Raw genomic sequence first — 14,901 nt, 5'->3', positions numbered from 1 at the left:
ATAGAGGTTGGGAGAAGGTAGATCAAGAAAGGGATGCCAAATGATGGGATCCTGGAGATAGCTACCCCACATGACTGGGTGAGCCAGTGGAGGGCCATAAGTAATGTGTTGCAGTGGAGGTCATCATGGGGAAGTATGTCCCACCTTCCAGAGAGGAATAATCTCCTTCTCCCCCTTTACTACACACAGAAGAAGTTGGTACAGGGGATCAAAACCTTATTCATTTTATGTCAATGATGACTCTTCTTAGATCTCTGTCCCCTAAGTTTTCTCCAATAATAATAATAGCATCTTACTCATAATATCATGACTTCCTGGCATAACATCAAATAATGTATATTACATAAAAGTGTAAACCTCTTTCCCAAACATTAAAACACTATTTAAATGGGAGTTATTATTATAAGTAAAGTGCACTAAACACTAAAGCATTATGTAAATGAGACCTAATGTTGTTAAGGGCAGTAACAGTTTCATTTTTTGTCTTTATGTAACAAGCACTTAGTATAGTATCCAGCACATAATAGATACTTACTAAAAATGCTTGTTGATCCTTTGATGGGAGGTTCTGAGTCTTCACTTTGACATCCTCAACATGTCCCAAGATGCTGTGACATAAGTAGAATTTGAATGAGCAATGGGTATGGAGCCAGGTGTCTGGATTCAAATCCTTTCTGCTCCTTATCTAAGTGACTTTGCCCTTGATTTCTCTGTTCCTCGGTTTCTTCATATGTTAAATGAGGGGTCCAGACTAATTGAATTCTAAAATCTCTGCTAGGACTACACCTTAGGATCCTAAAGTGTGTCACAAAGTATGGAGTTTTTGTTGTTGTTGTTCATAATGTGGGTATTTGTGAAAAGTGACATAATGAAGCAGCCAGCATCACACTACCCTGCACACTGGGTACACATTGGGCAATTTAGCCTAGTTACCCCTAATACTGACTCCTAGCTGGGGTCTCTCCTTGTCCTGAGCAGCAGGTGTCTGTGCTGGGATTGGGGAGGTAAGCAACATTCTGTTAGCTGTAAAGATACCCTCCTCTTCCCCCCCCCCCCCAGATACACACACCCACCCACCCTCACTCTTCACTGTCTATTTCCATTATTTGGGACAGATGGCAGGAAGTAGTCGTGGGCGTCTGCAATGTGTGGGACTTGGGGATTTAGGACAAGAAGCTTTTTAGAGCCTCAGTACTTCATCAACACCCCCCTCCCCAATACACACACACAGACAGACCCACAAATAGCTGACCGCTGACAAACTAGGAGCTTGTTTTCAGCCCCTCTGTCTTTCAGGAGGCATATGTCCCTTCAGGTGGCCCAGGACACACCTTTTTTTTGCTTTCCCTCCTTTCCCTAGGAGTGCTCCAATGGAAAACATAGGACATCAGGACTTGACATTGGGCTTAGCCACTAGCAGCTTCAATACTTTCCCTTTCTAGCCTCAGTATTTTCATCTAAGATTAGACAAGATTCCTCCCAGCTGTGATGTCTGTGATCTTGTTTCATAAAACTTACCTGTCCTGTGAACTTCCTCTCAAAGTTCCTACTCTTTACTCATTCAGGATAACCTAATTCCTGCTCAGGTGTTAATGTCTGTTGATGAGCTGTGTTGGATATGGGGGAGTTGCAACTTAAGGGAACCCTTCAATGCATTGAAGCCAAAGAAGTAACTAATGGAGAGGAAGAAGGGAGAGGGAACTGAGACTCTTCAGTGCTTTGAATCCAAAGAAGGAACTAGGACAGCCCACTGGAGAAAGATTTGTGGGCAGGTTAACCTTTGGGCTCCTCAAGCAATGTCACACTCATCTTAGCTTCCTCTCTACCTCCACTTTTCAGAAAGGGCTCTAGGTCTATCCTAAAGGTCAATGTCACATCCTCAAAGGACGCATCCAAAATTAATCAGTTTAAGAGGAGACATTTCTGATTGGCCTAGATCATAAATCTGAGAGGAAATTTAAAGAGCATCTAGTCTGACCCTCTTCTTTTGCAGTGAGAAAAGTAAGAGCCAGAGAGGTGGGATTATAAAGCATAAGGCTTCAGAGCTGGGGCAGAGACAAGATTAGGACCTAAGAGTCTTGCCTCTAGTCTAGCACTCTGCCCGCAGTACCCTATGGCTCTCCACTAGCATGAAGCTTTGCAAGATTCTTCCACCGGGAGCTATCAAAATGCCTGGGACATACAGTCTGAGGGGCATCTAGCCAAGAACAGAAGGACTTAGAGGTCAACCCAGGTCACTGAGCTGATCAGCACCCCCCAGCTGCCTCCCTCTAGGGATCTGCTCACACAGCTTCCCACAACCCATCTGTCTCAAGGACAGCCTGTTTATCAGAGGGAGACAAGGAAAAGGGCTCCAGGGAGAAGGCGATGAGACATTCACTGTGTGAGACTGAGGGAGAGAGGAGATAGGGCAGACAGAAAGGGCAGAGAGTCTGTCTGCCCAAGGACAGCTGTTCCAGCATAAAGAGACAAGATGCTAGATGGAGGGAAGACAGAAAAGGGAAGCTGGTTCACAGGGCGAAATGACAGTGGAGCATTGGGGAACACCGTGCCCTCCATAGGACCACAGAGTTAGAACTTGAGGGACTTGAGTGGTTTTCTAATGCAACCCTTTATTTTTACAGATGAAGAAACTGAGGTCCAGACAAGTAGAATAATGGAACCGAGGTTACCCGGGTAGCGAGTATCAAACTGGGATCTGAATCCCAGCCTTTTGACTTGAAATCCAAAATTCTTTCCATTGCATCCTCCCAGGGAACCTTCATTGGAAGTTCACCACCCCACAGCCTGTGGCTAAGTTTTTGTGAGACTTTTACTAATTTTGGGACCCTCTTCTTACAAAATTATTGCCCCAATGTTGCAGTTCAGGTAGGCTAGTGTAGGAGACAGTGAGCCCAGATAGATCAGTAAGAGGGAGGCAGAATGCAGGATCCAGGCAGTCCCAGGAAAACCAGGGCACTTTGGTCCAGACCACCGCCTCTCTCCTTTCCTTCAGTAGCCCATGAAGGGACTCATTTCACCTTATTTGGGTGCCACCTGCAGCCAGCCCCTCTCCTTTTCTCTGGCTCATTTCTGTGTCTCTCTTTTCCTCCATCCTTGCACCTCCCCCTTCCCTTTTGTTCCCTCCACCATCATGTGGCTGCTCAGTATTCAGCGACGTGGGCTGATCACAGCTGACAGATGCACCTGTTCAAGGAGACATCACTCAGCTCTGTTCGGTTAGGCGGAGCTCAGAGCTCTGAGGTCGCTGTCACCTCAAAGCCCCAGTGCCCAGAGAGAAGCTGATGCATTAAGTCTCAGCTTTGTTCTCTCACCTCCTTTCTCTAGCCCAGTTCTCTTAGTCTCCTCTAATGACCTCCAGGCTCAGGCTTTGATGCCTAACTGTGAAAACTCACTGATTTCTCCATCTTCTCTCTGCCTCTTTCCTTTTCCAGACACTCAGCCAGGATTGCCTAAGCCCTTATACCAATCAACTGATCTTTATGCAAGAGTGCTTTCTCCAGGGCTGCCGGACTTTGGCTCAGGGCATCTTGTTAAGTACCTAAATTGTTAGCACTTTCCCAGATGGTAAAGAAAGGGAGCCACAGTGACATAAACCCTCGGGAATCCTGTCTAGTGGGCTGGTGTTACAGGACTCTTAACATTTATGTTTAGAGAAGCCATGCCCTCTCACTGTCTCCAGCTTTCTATGAGAGAAACAACCCGACAGTGAAAATCTAGGAATCAGGAAACCTGGGTTCGAATTCTGTCCCAGCTGTGTTATTATCACTAAATCACTCAACAATCAACATTTATTAAGCACTTACTAGGTGCCGGGCACTGAGCTAAATCATTGATTTCTCAGACCTTCAATTTTCTCATCTGCAAAAGTAGAAATTATACTTCCATTAGTCCTACATCCCTGGGGTGTGATGAGGGGAAGCACTTTGTAAACCTTAAAGCACTATGAAGATATAAGTTGTGACTTGATTTGGACATGAAGGGTGATACCACAAACAAATTTGGAGAGCATGGAAAATTTTACCTGTCAGATCTATGGATTAGGGAAGAATCATGAAGAGATTGAGAGCAATGTGGGATGCAAAATGGATAATTTTGATTACATTAAGTTAAAAAAAAAGATTTCACACAAACAAAACAAATGTAGTTAAGTTTAGAAGGAAAGCAGGAAACTGAGGGGGAAATTTGTACAGCAAGTTTCTCTGATAAATACGCCATTCTTTAAATAGATAGAGAAATGAGTCAAATTTATAAGGATACAAGTCATTTTCCTAATTGACAAATGGTCAATGTAAACAGGAAGTTTTCAGAAAAAAATCAAAGCAATCTATGAAAATTGCTCTAAAACACTACTTATTAAAGAAATGCAAATGAAAATAACTCACACCTATCATATTGGTTAATATGACAGAAAAGGAAAATGATAAATGTTGGAGAAGATGTGGGAAAATTGGAACACTAATGCATTGTTGGTGAAGTTTTAAACTAATGAGGCATTCTGGAGAACAATTTTGAACTAATACCAAAGGGCTATAAAACTGTGCATATTCTTTGATCCAGCAGTGTCTCTACTGGGCCTATATCCCAAAAAAAATCATAAAAAAGGAAAATGACCCACATGAACAAAAATATTTATAGCATCTCTTTTTTATAGCAAAGAATTGGATATAGAAGGGACACCCACAAATTGGGAAGTGACTAAAAAAGCTGTAGTATATAATTGTGATAGAATACTATGGTGCTATAGAAAGAATGAGAAAGATGGTTTGAGACTTACATGATTTGATGATATAAGATGAAATGAGCAGAATCAGGAGAACATTGGACACTATAGCAGCAACAGTGGGCAATAATCAACTGTGAATGATTTAGCTCTTCTCAACAATATAGTAATCCAAGACAATCCCAAAGGATTCATGATGAAAAATTCTATCCACCTCCAGATAAAGAACTGATGGGGTCTGAATGCAGATCAAAGAATACTTTAAAAAAAAAAACTGTTTTACAAACTTTATTTATTTTTTCCTTTTTTGTTTTTATATTAAAATTTTTTTATTTTCAAAACGTATGCATAGATAAATTTCAACATTTACCCTTGCAAAATCTTATGTTCCAATTTTTGCCCCTCCCTTCCCTCTACATCCTCTCTTAGACAAGTAACTCAATATATGTTAAACATGTGCAGTTCTTTTATATATATTTCCATATTTATTATGCTGCAAAGAAAAATCAGATCAAAAAGGGAAAAACGAAAAAACAAAATTCAAGCAAACAACAAAATGTGAAAATGCTATGTTGTGATCCATACTCAGTTCCCAGCGTTCTCTCTCTGGGTGTAGATAGCTTTCTCCATTACAAAACCATTGGAACAGGCTTGACTCATCTCATTGTTGAAAAGAACCATGTCCATCAGGATTGATCGTTGTATAATCTTATTGTTATCATGTACAATGATCTCCTAGTTCTGCTCATTTTATTTAGCATCAGTTCATGTAAGTCTCCCCCTCTCTGAAATCATCCTGCTGGTCATTTCTTACAGAACAATAATATTCCATAATATTCATATGTCATAATTTATTCAGCCATTCTCCAATTGATGGGCATTCATTCGATTTCCAGTTTCCAGCCACTACAAAAAGGGCTGCCACAAACATTTTTGCACATGTGGGTCCCTTTCCCTCCTTTAAAATATCTTTGGGATATAAGCCCAGCAGTAACACTGCTGGATCAAAGGATATGCACAGTTTGATAGCCTCAAAGTATACTTTTTTTTTTTTTTTTTTTTTTTTTGGCTTTGGCAATTGGGGTTAAGTGACTTTCAAAGGATATTTTAAACTTTTTATTTTTCCTTTTTTTTTTTTTTAAATCTGTGTTTTTGCAACGTGGCCAATATGGAAAAATGTTTTACAAGTCTTCATGAAAAAAAAGTCATGATCAATGACCTCCCCCCCCCCCAGTCTTCTCTAATGCTCTCTAACCTTTACTTTCTCTTAAAGAAATGCTATTGAATTCAAACAGAAACTGTTCCCTGCAGGCTGCATATTGATTTAGAAAACCACAGAATTAACATTACCTATGTCCTATTGTGCTTTTATTTATTTTGTTAAACATTTCCCTGTTAAGCTTAATTTGGTGCTGACCTCCTCAGAGAGTTGGCCAATGTATTATATCTGACACCTCTATAATCATTATCTACCTCCAGTTCATCCTTCAGATTCTCTCTCAAGGGGCCAAGCCTTTCTTCCCAGAGAAGACCTGGCTCTTGACTCTTCTCTTCCTTTCTTGACTATAACACCTTGTGTCCTTTTGATCCTGAAACAGCTTAGAGGCTTATTAACTTAGTTTGTGCAATAGACCCTTTTGGCAGTCTGATAAAGGCTGCCTCTTTTCAGAATAATGTTTTAAATGCACATAATAAAATCCATAGGTGTGCAAAGGAAACCACTTGTATAAAAATGCAGTTACCAAAAAATACATTTATGTACACATATTTAATGTGTGCGTGTGCTTGTGCATGTGCCTGTGCGTGCGTGCGTGCGTGTGTGTGTGTGTGTGTGTGTGTGTGTGTGTGTGTGTGTACTTCACGAATCCCAGCCTAGAATTTGCCCTGGGAATTTCTGAACTAAGTATCTGACTCTGAATCCCAGTTTTGCTAGTGTGACTCTAAATTGAGTCTCAAAAACTGCTTCTCTAAAATTTGGTGCAAAAATTATCCGTGCATATGTTTTTTAAAATAAAATTTTAAAAATAAAATAAGATAAAATAAAATTTGGTGCAGAAAATGTGACAAGTAAAGGCACTATGGTAAAATAATTGCTAAAGAACTAAAACAGTTGAGAAAGGGTTATTCCTCCCATACTGTTCTCCTAGGAATTCACAGATTTTTCGATAGTTTTCTGTGTAGAACAAAAGCCCAGAGTTTTGGTTCCAGCCCTGCCACTGAGCTACCACGTATAACCTTGGTCAATGTTACATTGTCTCTCTGAGCCTCAGTTTCCTCATCTGTAAAATTCAGATAATAACATCTGCCTATCTTCCCTCCTTATAAAGGTGTTGTGAGGATCACAAGAAAGAAGAGATATGAATGATCTTTGAAAAAATCTTTGAAACTTATAAAATTATTAGAAACTATCATTTAAAGAGAGCAAAATGAAATGTCAAAAGGGACCAGGATATATCCTTGATCGATATCCTAAAGAAGGGATTGGATTTATTCTATTTGACCCTAGAAGGCAGGATCACAAGTAATAGGAAGAAGATGCAATGAAACCAGTCTTGGCTTGACATCAAGAAAGACTTCTTAACAATGAGAGTGTTTCAAAAGACCATCCATCCTCTTCTATTGGATAGCCTCGTTACCTTTTTGTGGACTGGAACGCCAGAGTTTGTGGGATTATAGGATTTAGAGCTAGAAAGGAGCCAGAGTTCAGCTAGTCATTGGGAAAGACAAAATCCTCATGACAAATATGCACAAGCCAGCAAAAACAAATTCCCACATTGGCAGTTCCAAAGAATGTATGTCTCATTTTGCACACTAACTCCATTGGCTCTAGGCAAAAGAGGAACAAATGTTCAGAAATGTCACAATAGGGCGCAGGAACTAGAAGGCACATGTAAAAATTCTGCCTAGCACGGACTACTTTTTTTTTTTTTTTTTTTTTTTTTAGGCTTACAAAACCCCTTCCTTACAGCCCTGTAAATCTGGTAATGTCACATCACCAAACTCATTTTACTGAGGTTCAGAAAAAGAGTTGACTAAATCTAGCTTAATGTAACAGAAGTCCCATGATTTTTCTTTCTACATATGATGGCTCTCTAAGCATACAAGAATTGAAGCTTTCACAGGAGAAAATCACCTTATCCTTTAGAATATTAGACAGGTAAAGCCCCACCATCTCCAGCAGATGTGAACAACTTCACCTCCGCCATCAGATGGAGGGAGAATCCCCCTGGCTAAGGACTTGCTGAGATCATCAGCCTCTCCCAGACAGGAGAATCCACCACATGATCTGTTCTATAGTCACCCTCCTTATTCACCAGACTTGGCTCCGGATGACTCTTGGGTTGGTTCCACCAGCCAAGGATGAGGCTTGGCCACTGTTGAGAATACAAAAGAGTGTTCTTTGGGTTCTGAAAGCAGTTCCCCAAACAAGTTCCAACAGTGTTTGTAGCTGGGGCAACCGTCCTTGTGCCAGTATGCTGTCTTCTGAGGGAAATCTACAACCACATCATAGAAGAAAAGGAATCAAAATGATGGGAAATAATGTGACCTGGGATGAAAGGCAGCTTGACTTAGAGAACTGAGCTTCCTTGGTCAGGAAGTCCTGAGTGCCCATTGATAAGGTTTTAAAGGCTTAAAAGCCTTATAAACACTTTGACCTCCAGTTTCTTCATTTGTAAAATGGGGACGATTACATCTGTAGAAAGCTAAACTGATATAATGACTATAAATTGCTTTGCAATCTTTAAAGTATTATAGCAGCACTAGTTTCTGTTATTGTTTTTCTGATTGGTTCTGAAGGTCTGTTAAAGACTCAGTTCATTGTCTATAATTACATCTCCTAGGTGCCAGCTGGCTACCACTATGACCAGGGCAATGTCCTTATAAAGCATGAACCAGGTCAAATCCTGTGCCTGAAAGCTTTAGGGGGATAGTGTTTCTTTCTTGCCACAGACTTGAGCTGCATCCAGTTTTGCTTGAAGTAAGTGGGCCATGGAGCTTGGCAATCTCTAGCTAGTTTCTTTTTTTTTCCTCCCTCCCTTCCTCCCTCCTTCCCTTCCTTCCTTCCTCCCTTCCTTCCTCCCTCCCTCCCTCCCTTCTTCCTTCCCTTCCTCCTTTCCTTCCTCCCTCCCTTCCTTTCTCCTTCCCATATTTACTTTCTTCCCTCCCTTCCCTCCCTCCCTCTCTCCCTTCTTCCCTCTTTCCTCCCCTCTCCCTCTCTTCATCTTTCCCTCCCTTCATCCCTCCCTCTTTCTCCCTCTCTCCCTTCCCCCCTCTCTCCCTTTCTTCCTCCCTCCCTCCCTTCCTTTCTCCTTCCCATATTTACTTTCTTCCCTCCCTTCCCTCCCTCCCTCTCTTCCTTCTTCCCTCTTTCCTCCCCTCTCCCTCTCTTCATCTTTCCCTCCCTTCATCCCTCCCTCTTTCTCCCTCTCTCCCTTCCCCCCTCTCTCCCTTTCTTCCTCCCTCCCTCCCTTCCTTCCTTTCTTCTTCCTTCTCTTCATGATAATAAGAACTGATGGTTAAGGCAGAATTGAGGGAAATAGAGCCTTTCTGCAACTCCAATTCAATTTAATTGGACAAGCATATCAAGTAGTAATAAGCATTTATTAAGAAATGACTACAGAACCAAGAATATAGTAAGTAAAGGGGATATAAATCTATATACATGGTCAATCAGCCAGTTCCTCAACTAGCATCTATTAAAGGTTTTCTATATGCCAATCACTATGCTAAGTGCTGGGGATATAAAGAAAAGCATAAGATCACCTGCTCTCAGGAGCTTTTATTCGTGTGTGTGTGTGTGTGTGTGTGTGTGTGTGTGTGTATCTTCCCATTTAAGTAAAGATAGGATCCATACAACCTGATTGGAGAGGGCACTTACACAAAACAGGAAACATGAAAAAACTTCTTGAAGAAAGTGGCATTGTAATTGAACTTTTCTGAACCTCAGTTTCCTCACTGGTAAAATGGGTTTGATGATGTGACAGTACCAGATTTGCAGGGCTGTAAGGAAGGAGCTTTGTAAGCCTAAAAGCTGTCACCAGGGAGCCAAAAATTGGCTCCCAGGAGCTCTAAATCCCAAGGTTTTCCTTTTAGATCTCACACAGCCTTGAGGAGGTGACTGAAGTTCCTATTTCCATATGTCTCTGGGATGCTCCTGACATTTCACCAAATCTTCTCCCAGACAGACAGGTGTCAAATATTCATGAAGATGGTTTGCTTCCTTTCTTCCCTCCCCCTTTTCCCGCTGGTTTGAGCAAACTTATGCAGGCATCTTTGCCAGCCCCTTGTACCCTGCCTGTCTCTGCTGAGGCTTTTGGAGTCCTCAGTGTTTCCCCAAATTATCTCCCTATTAATATAATAAACGTGATGGAAAGAGATTCTTGTTCAGGCAGTGGAATAAAGCAGATAATCTTTGGAGATGATTTCCATTCAGATTCTGTGATGCTCCGATTATTGGATTGCTACTGCCCACCTCAGTTTCCTCATCTGAATTTCCTCCAACTGAACAAATCTCTCTCCTGTCAGACTTACTTAAGTTTTGAAATCCTCAACTAACTAGGGCACTTAACATAGAAAAAAATAATCCAGTCCTGAATGCAGGCTTGCTACCCTAAACCCAAAATAAGCCTTGATAAAAGCATCTTTTAACCAAATATGTGTCAACCCTTAGACAGTTGAGACAGTGAAGCCTCTGAATCATGGGAGATACCAGTGCTGTTTGTTTTCTCTAGGCAAGGATTCTTAATCATTTGTGTGTGTGTCATCAACCCCATTGGTATTCACGCAAAACCGATGGACTCCTTTTCAGAATCATGTTTTTAAATAATTGAAGGAAATGCTAAATTAGGGATTAGTGAAAATAAAGATGCAAGATTTCCTCTCATCCAAGATCATGGACCCTCAAACACCTATCAATTGTCCCAGGACTCTACTCTGGGAGAAGGTAACAAGCATTTATTAAGCTTTGGCTATGTGATAGATACTGTGGTAAAAACATTATACATAATTCATTTGATCCTTACAATAACCCTGGAAGGTGTTTGTTATTATTCCCATTTTATAGCTAAGGAAACTGAGGCAGGCACATTCATCTGAGGTCACACAGCTAGCAAAATCTGAGGCTAACTTTGAATTCAGGCTTTCTTGATGCAGAAGCTGGCATCATATCCCCTATCTATCTAGTTACATTTAGGGAGAAAGTGGGTGAACTCCAAATTCGATGTCTTGAAAAGGCTCTTTTAAAAAGATTCAGTTACAATCTTTTGAATCCTTTGAATTTTTTCTGATTGGTCCCTGCCTTTTCACTTACCTCCTGACCTGCAGAGACCTTAACTATTTGGAGAATTTGGAGAAACTTCTCTTTCAGCCATCATCAGCAGTGCTTCTCTTAGAAAAATGGCTCATGGGGCAGTTGGAATCTCCCATCAGTCCGGTGCTGGCTCTGCCATCGATGATTTTGTGACTCGGATCAATCTGAGTGCATGTCTTCCTTGTCTGTCAAATGAGGGGTCTGGATAAGTTGGTTTCCGGTTCTAGGTTGATCTATAGTGAACTAGTTTAGATTTGGAATGAGGGACTGGCTGTGTTTACTACCTATGGTACCTTTTGTATGCATGTCATGGATCCCTTGGGCAGTCTGGTGAAGCTGCTGAGGGACCTCTTTTCAGAATCATATTTTTTAAATAATTGAAAGAAATGCTAAGTTAAAGGTAAAAGATCACTTAATGCCTCTGGGTTTTAATGTTTCCCTTTGAACATAAGGAGCCTTAGGGGAAGAGACTTGAGAGTGAGGGATGATCTGGAATAATCATCCTCCCTTCCTCCAAGTCTCTCCTCCCCTAAGGTACATTTCATAGAAGATGAGAAATGTTAGAGGCTAGGTCAACTCTAAATTTTCCAAGTCTAAATCCCATTTTATCCATAGCACCTATGGAGGATATAAAGAAAATGATGATCATTTCCCTCAAGTTCTTAAAAGCTTTACGTTGTATAATAGAAATGCGATTCCCAATGATCTTAATTAGGAGGAACAAGTGATAAAAATAAAATCTTGCACAGAAGTTTATGAATTCATCTATAGAGTACATGATAAGGGAGGCCTTGATAGCAGTTTGTATGAGAAAAATCTGATTTTTTTTTTTTTTTTACTGAACTGCAAGCTTAATATGTCTGCTGTGTGATATGGCAGTCAAATGGCTAATGTGATTTTCAGGTGCATTAAGAGATCCAGTCAGGACAGGACTGGAGGAGTGCTGGTTCAGCCGGGCTCAGCCTGCTCAGTCCACATTTAGATTATTGTATACAGTTCAGAATACCACATACTAGGAAGAATAATGAATATTTAAAGCAGGGTGGACAGGACAGTGAGGGGACTTAAAATCATGTCATAGCAGTCTTTGACAAGAGTATTATAGTGAAGCCTTTAGTTAGGGGCTCTGTGTTACATGGAGTAGTGAACCTGGAGTCAGGAAAAACTGAATCCAAATTTGGCTTCGGATAGATATTCACTAGCTGTGTTATCTTGGGCCAGTCACTTAACCCTGCTTGCCTCAGTTTCCTTATCTGTAAAATAAGCTGGAGAAGAAAATGGGAAACCACTCCAGTATTTTTCTTAAGGAAATCCTAAATGGGGTCATGAAGGGTTGGACATGACTGAAAAACAATTTAACTAAATTAACCAAGGTGCCTGTTGGTTTACAAAAAGTCAGATTCAACTGAACAATAAAATTTTGGGACAGTTAGATGTCTGAAAGACCTGGAGTCAAGACTACCTTCTTGAATTCAAATTTGGCTTCAGATATTTACTAGCTATATTATCCTGGGCAAGTCACTTAATCCTGCTTGTCTCAGTTTCCTCAGCTGTAAAATGAGCTGGAGAAAGAAATGACAAACCACTCCAATATTTCTGCCAAAAATTCCAAATAGGGCTGTAGAGAATCAGACATGACTTATAAACAACTTAACTAATTAACTAAGATGCCTGCCTGTTCCCAAATTAATGATTCCAGCTCTTGAAACCAGTGCCTGGTACAATGTAGGTGCTTCATAAATGTTCATTGGTATTGATATTGAGGATTCTAATATAGTTGAGTAGGAAATACACACACACATGAAAATATTACAAATAACAAAACACAATCAGAGGTACCACAAAGCAATATTAAGATTAGTATTTAAATTTATGATATTATATGAATCCAGGTCAGGGAGAAGTTGACAGTAGTCACTTTGGTCAGGGAATAGAACAGGGGGAAAAGTACTTCAGGAGATAGAAAATGTTAAAAATGCCTCAAAAGATGCTCAGGAGCCATGTATCCGGGCAATGAATGATATGGCTGAATGGATAGATTGGATTCCAGACTAAAGATTTCAAACTCGATCCAAATAAGGTCATAAAATTTGGATCTATAATAATAATGATGATGATGATGATAAATATCTCTTATATATCACTTTAAAATCTGCAAAGCACATTATAAAATTATATCATTTGATTTTCCCAACAACCCTATAAGATAGGGTCTAGAATTATTTTCATTTTACTGATGAGAAAACAGGCCAAGAGAGAGAAGTGATTGGTTTACAGTAACACAACTAATAACTGAAGCAGGACTGACTTGGAATCTTCCTTCTTCATTCCCTACTCCAATAATCACCTTGTGTCTATGGGCAGCATTTCTGCAGCGATACTTAGAGTACTGTCTTTTGTTGCTGTTCAGTCGTCTCAGTCATGTCCTACTCTTCATGACCTCATTTGGGGGTTTTCTTGGCAGAGATGCTGGCGTGATTTGCCATTTCCTTCCCCAGCTCATTTTATATATAAGGAAACTGAGGTAGACAGGGTGAAGTGACTTTCCTAGGATCACAGACTAGCCAGTGTCTGATCCTGGATTTGAGTTCAGATCTTCCTGATTCCAAGTCCAGTGCTCTATCCACGGGGCCACCTAGATGTCCAAGACTATGAGCTAACCAGATTAAAATATCTTTGGGAAACATTTAACAAAATAAATAAAAATTCATTAGATAATGTTGATCTTTGGTTTTCTAAGCCTTTAGCAGTCTACAAGATTCCTTATGTATCTTGGTTTTTAATCTGTGTTTTGACAACCAGTACTCTGGATTTCGTTGCTCTCTCTCTGATCTTCCTCCACCCTCCAGGTCTTGTTTATATTCTAATAATCAGAATTACAGAAAGCTTTGGGAGGTAGCAGCCTTTTGTCTGGAAAAAAGATCTGGGAACTAGAGTAGCCCACAAGCTCCCTAGGAGTCAGCAGTGGGATTCAAAAGGCAAGAAAGTGAAATGTCTCCATTAGGAGACAAATGTTGTTCAGAATTAGGGAGAGTATAGGGACTGTTTAGATTGCATCTTGACTACTGGGTTCAGTTCTGGGTGCAATGTAGGAGGAAGGGCATTGATTACTGGGAAGCATGCAGAAGAAGCCAGGATAGTGAAAGATGAAGATCCGCTGGAGGCGCTGGGAATATTTGGCCTGAAAGAGAGAAGGCTTGGGGGAGAGTGCAGGTAGGAAAGGGCATAATTATCATTGAGCATTTTTTCATCTTGTGAAAGACGTATTAGGTGTATTCTGTGCTGGCTCCAGAGGATAGAACCAGGATCAGTGGGTAGAAGGTGCACAGATGCACAGTTAGGCTGGAAATAAGGGAAAACTTATGTAAGAGCATTTTCAAACCTTTATTTAAGTCCTATGTAAATGTCACTGTGTGTGCTGAATGTATTGCGGGGCCTTGGGGAAATGCAAACATCAATACGTTCTTCCAGCATGAGCTCAGAGAGATGGGACCTGTACATAAATAGCAGCTGAACAAAATAAGCTCTGACAAGTGCCCAGAAGAAATACAAAGGGTCATGAACGTTCCCAGGGATGGAGAGATGTATTTCTGATTAGGGAGTAGAGGGAAGATCAGGGAAGGCTTCACAGGAGAACTGGCATTTAAAACGTGTCTTTGAGAAGAGGCTGGATTTCAATGAATGGTGATCTGATGGAGAAGGAGGTCATTCTTAGAGATGGTAATGCTGCGAGCCACGGTAGAGTAGGTCAATGGCGGGGGGAGCAGTGAGAGAGATGAAATATTTTTGGAATCACGAACAGGTCAGTTTAGCTGGAGTTGGGTGATAGGAAGCTGGGAAGCTGAAGCCAGATTCTATATGGTCTTGA

The 14,901-nt window shown here is 40.8% G+C and overlaps 1 protein-coding gene across 7 annotated transcripts in view; it reads left to right on the top strand.

Moving 5' to 3' along the window:
- KCNIP3 (potassium voltage-gated channel interacting protein 3) overlaps positions 1–14,901 on the top strand; it is a 150,995-nt gene that overhangs the window by 9,637 nt on the left and 126,457 nt on the right. Inside the window, exon 1 of one of the 7 annotated variants that reach the window (XM_074287621.1) lies at positions 8,637–8,702. The exons of 5 other annotated variants lie outside the window; for them this stretch is intronic. The gene's annotated coding sequence lies outside the window, so the exon portion shown is untranslated. Of the gene's footprint in view, positions 1–8,636; positions 8,703–14,901 lie in introns of those variants that run through there. One more of the 7 variants, XM_074287624.1, reaches the window with a different exon arrangement.

The sequence above is a fragment of the Sminthopsis crassicaudata genome, chromosome 2 (genome assembly GCF_048593235.1).
Source record: "Sminthopsis crassicaudata isolate SCR6 chromosome 2, ASM4859323v1, whole genome shotgun sequence".
Lineage (NCBI taxonomy): Eukaryota > Metazoa > Chordata > Mammalia > Dasyuromorphia > Dasyuridae > Sminthopsis > Sminthopsis crassicaudata.
The sequence above is the reverse complement of the archived record's forward strand: the minus strand, read 5'-3'. Positions and strand labels throughout refer to the sequence as shown.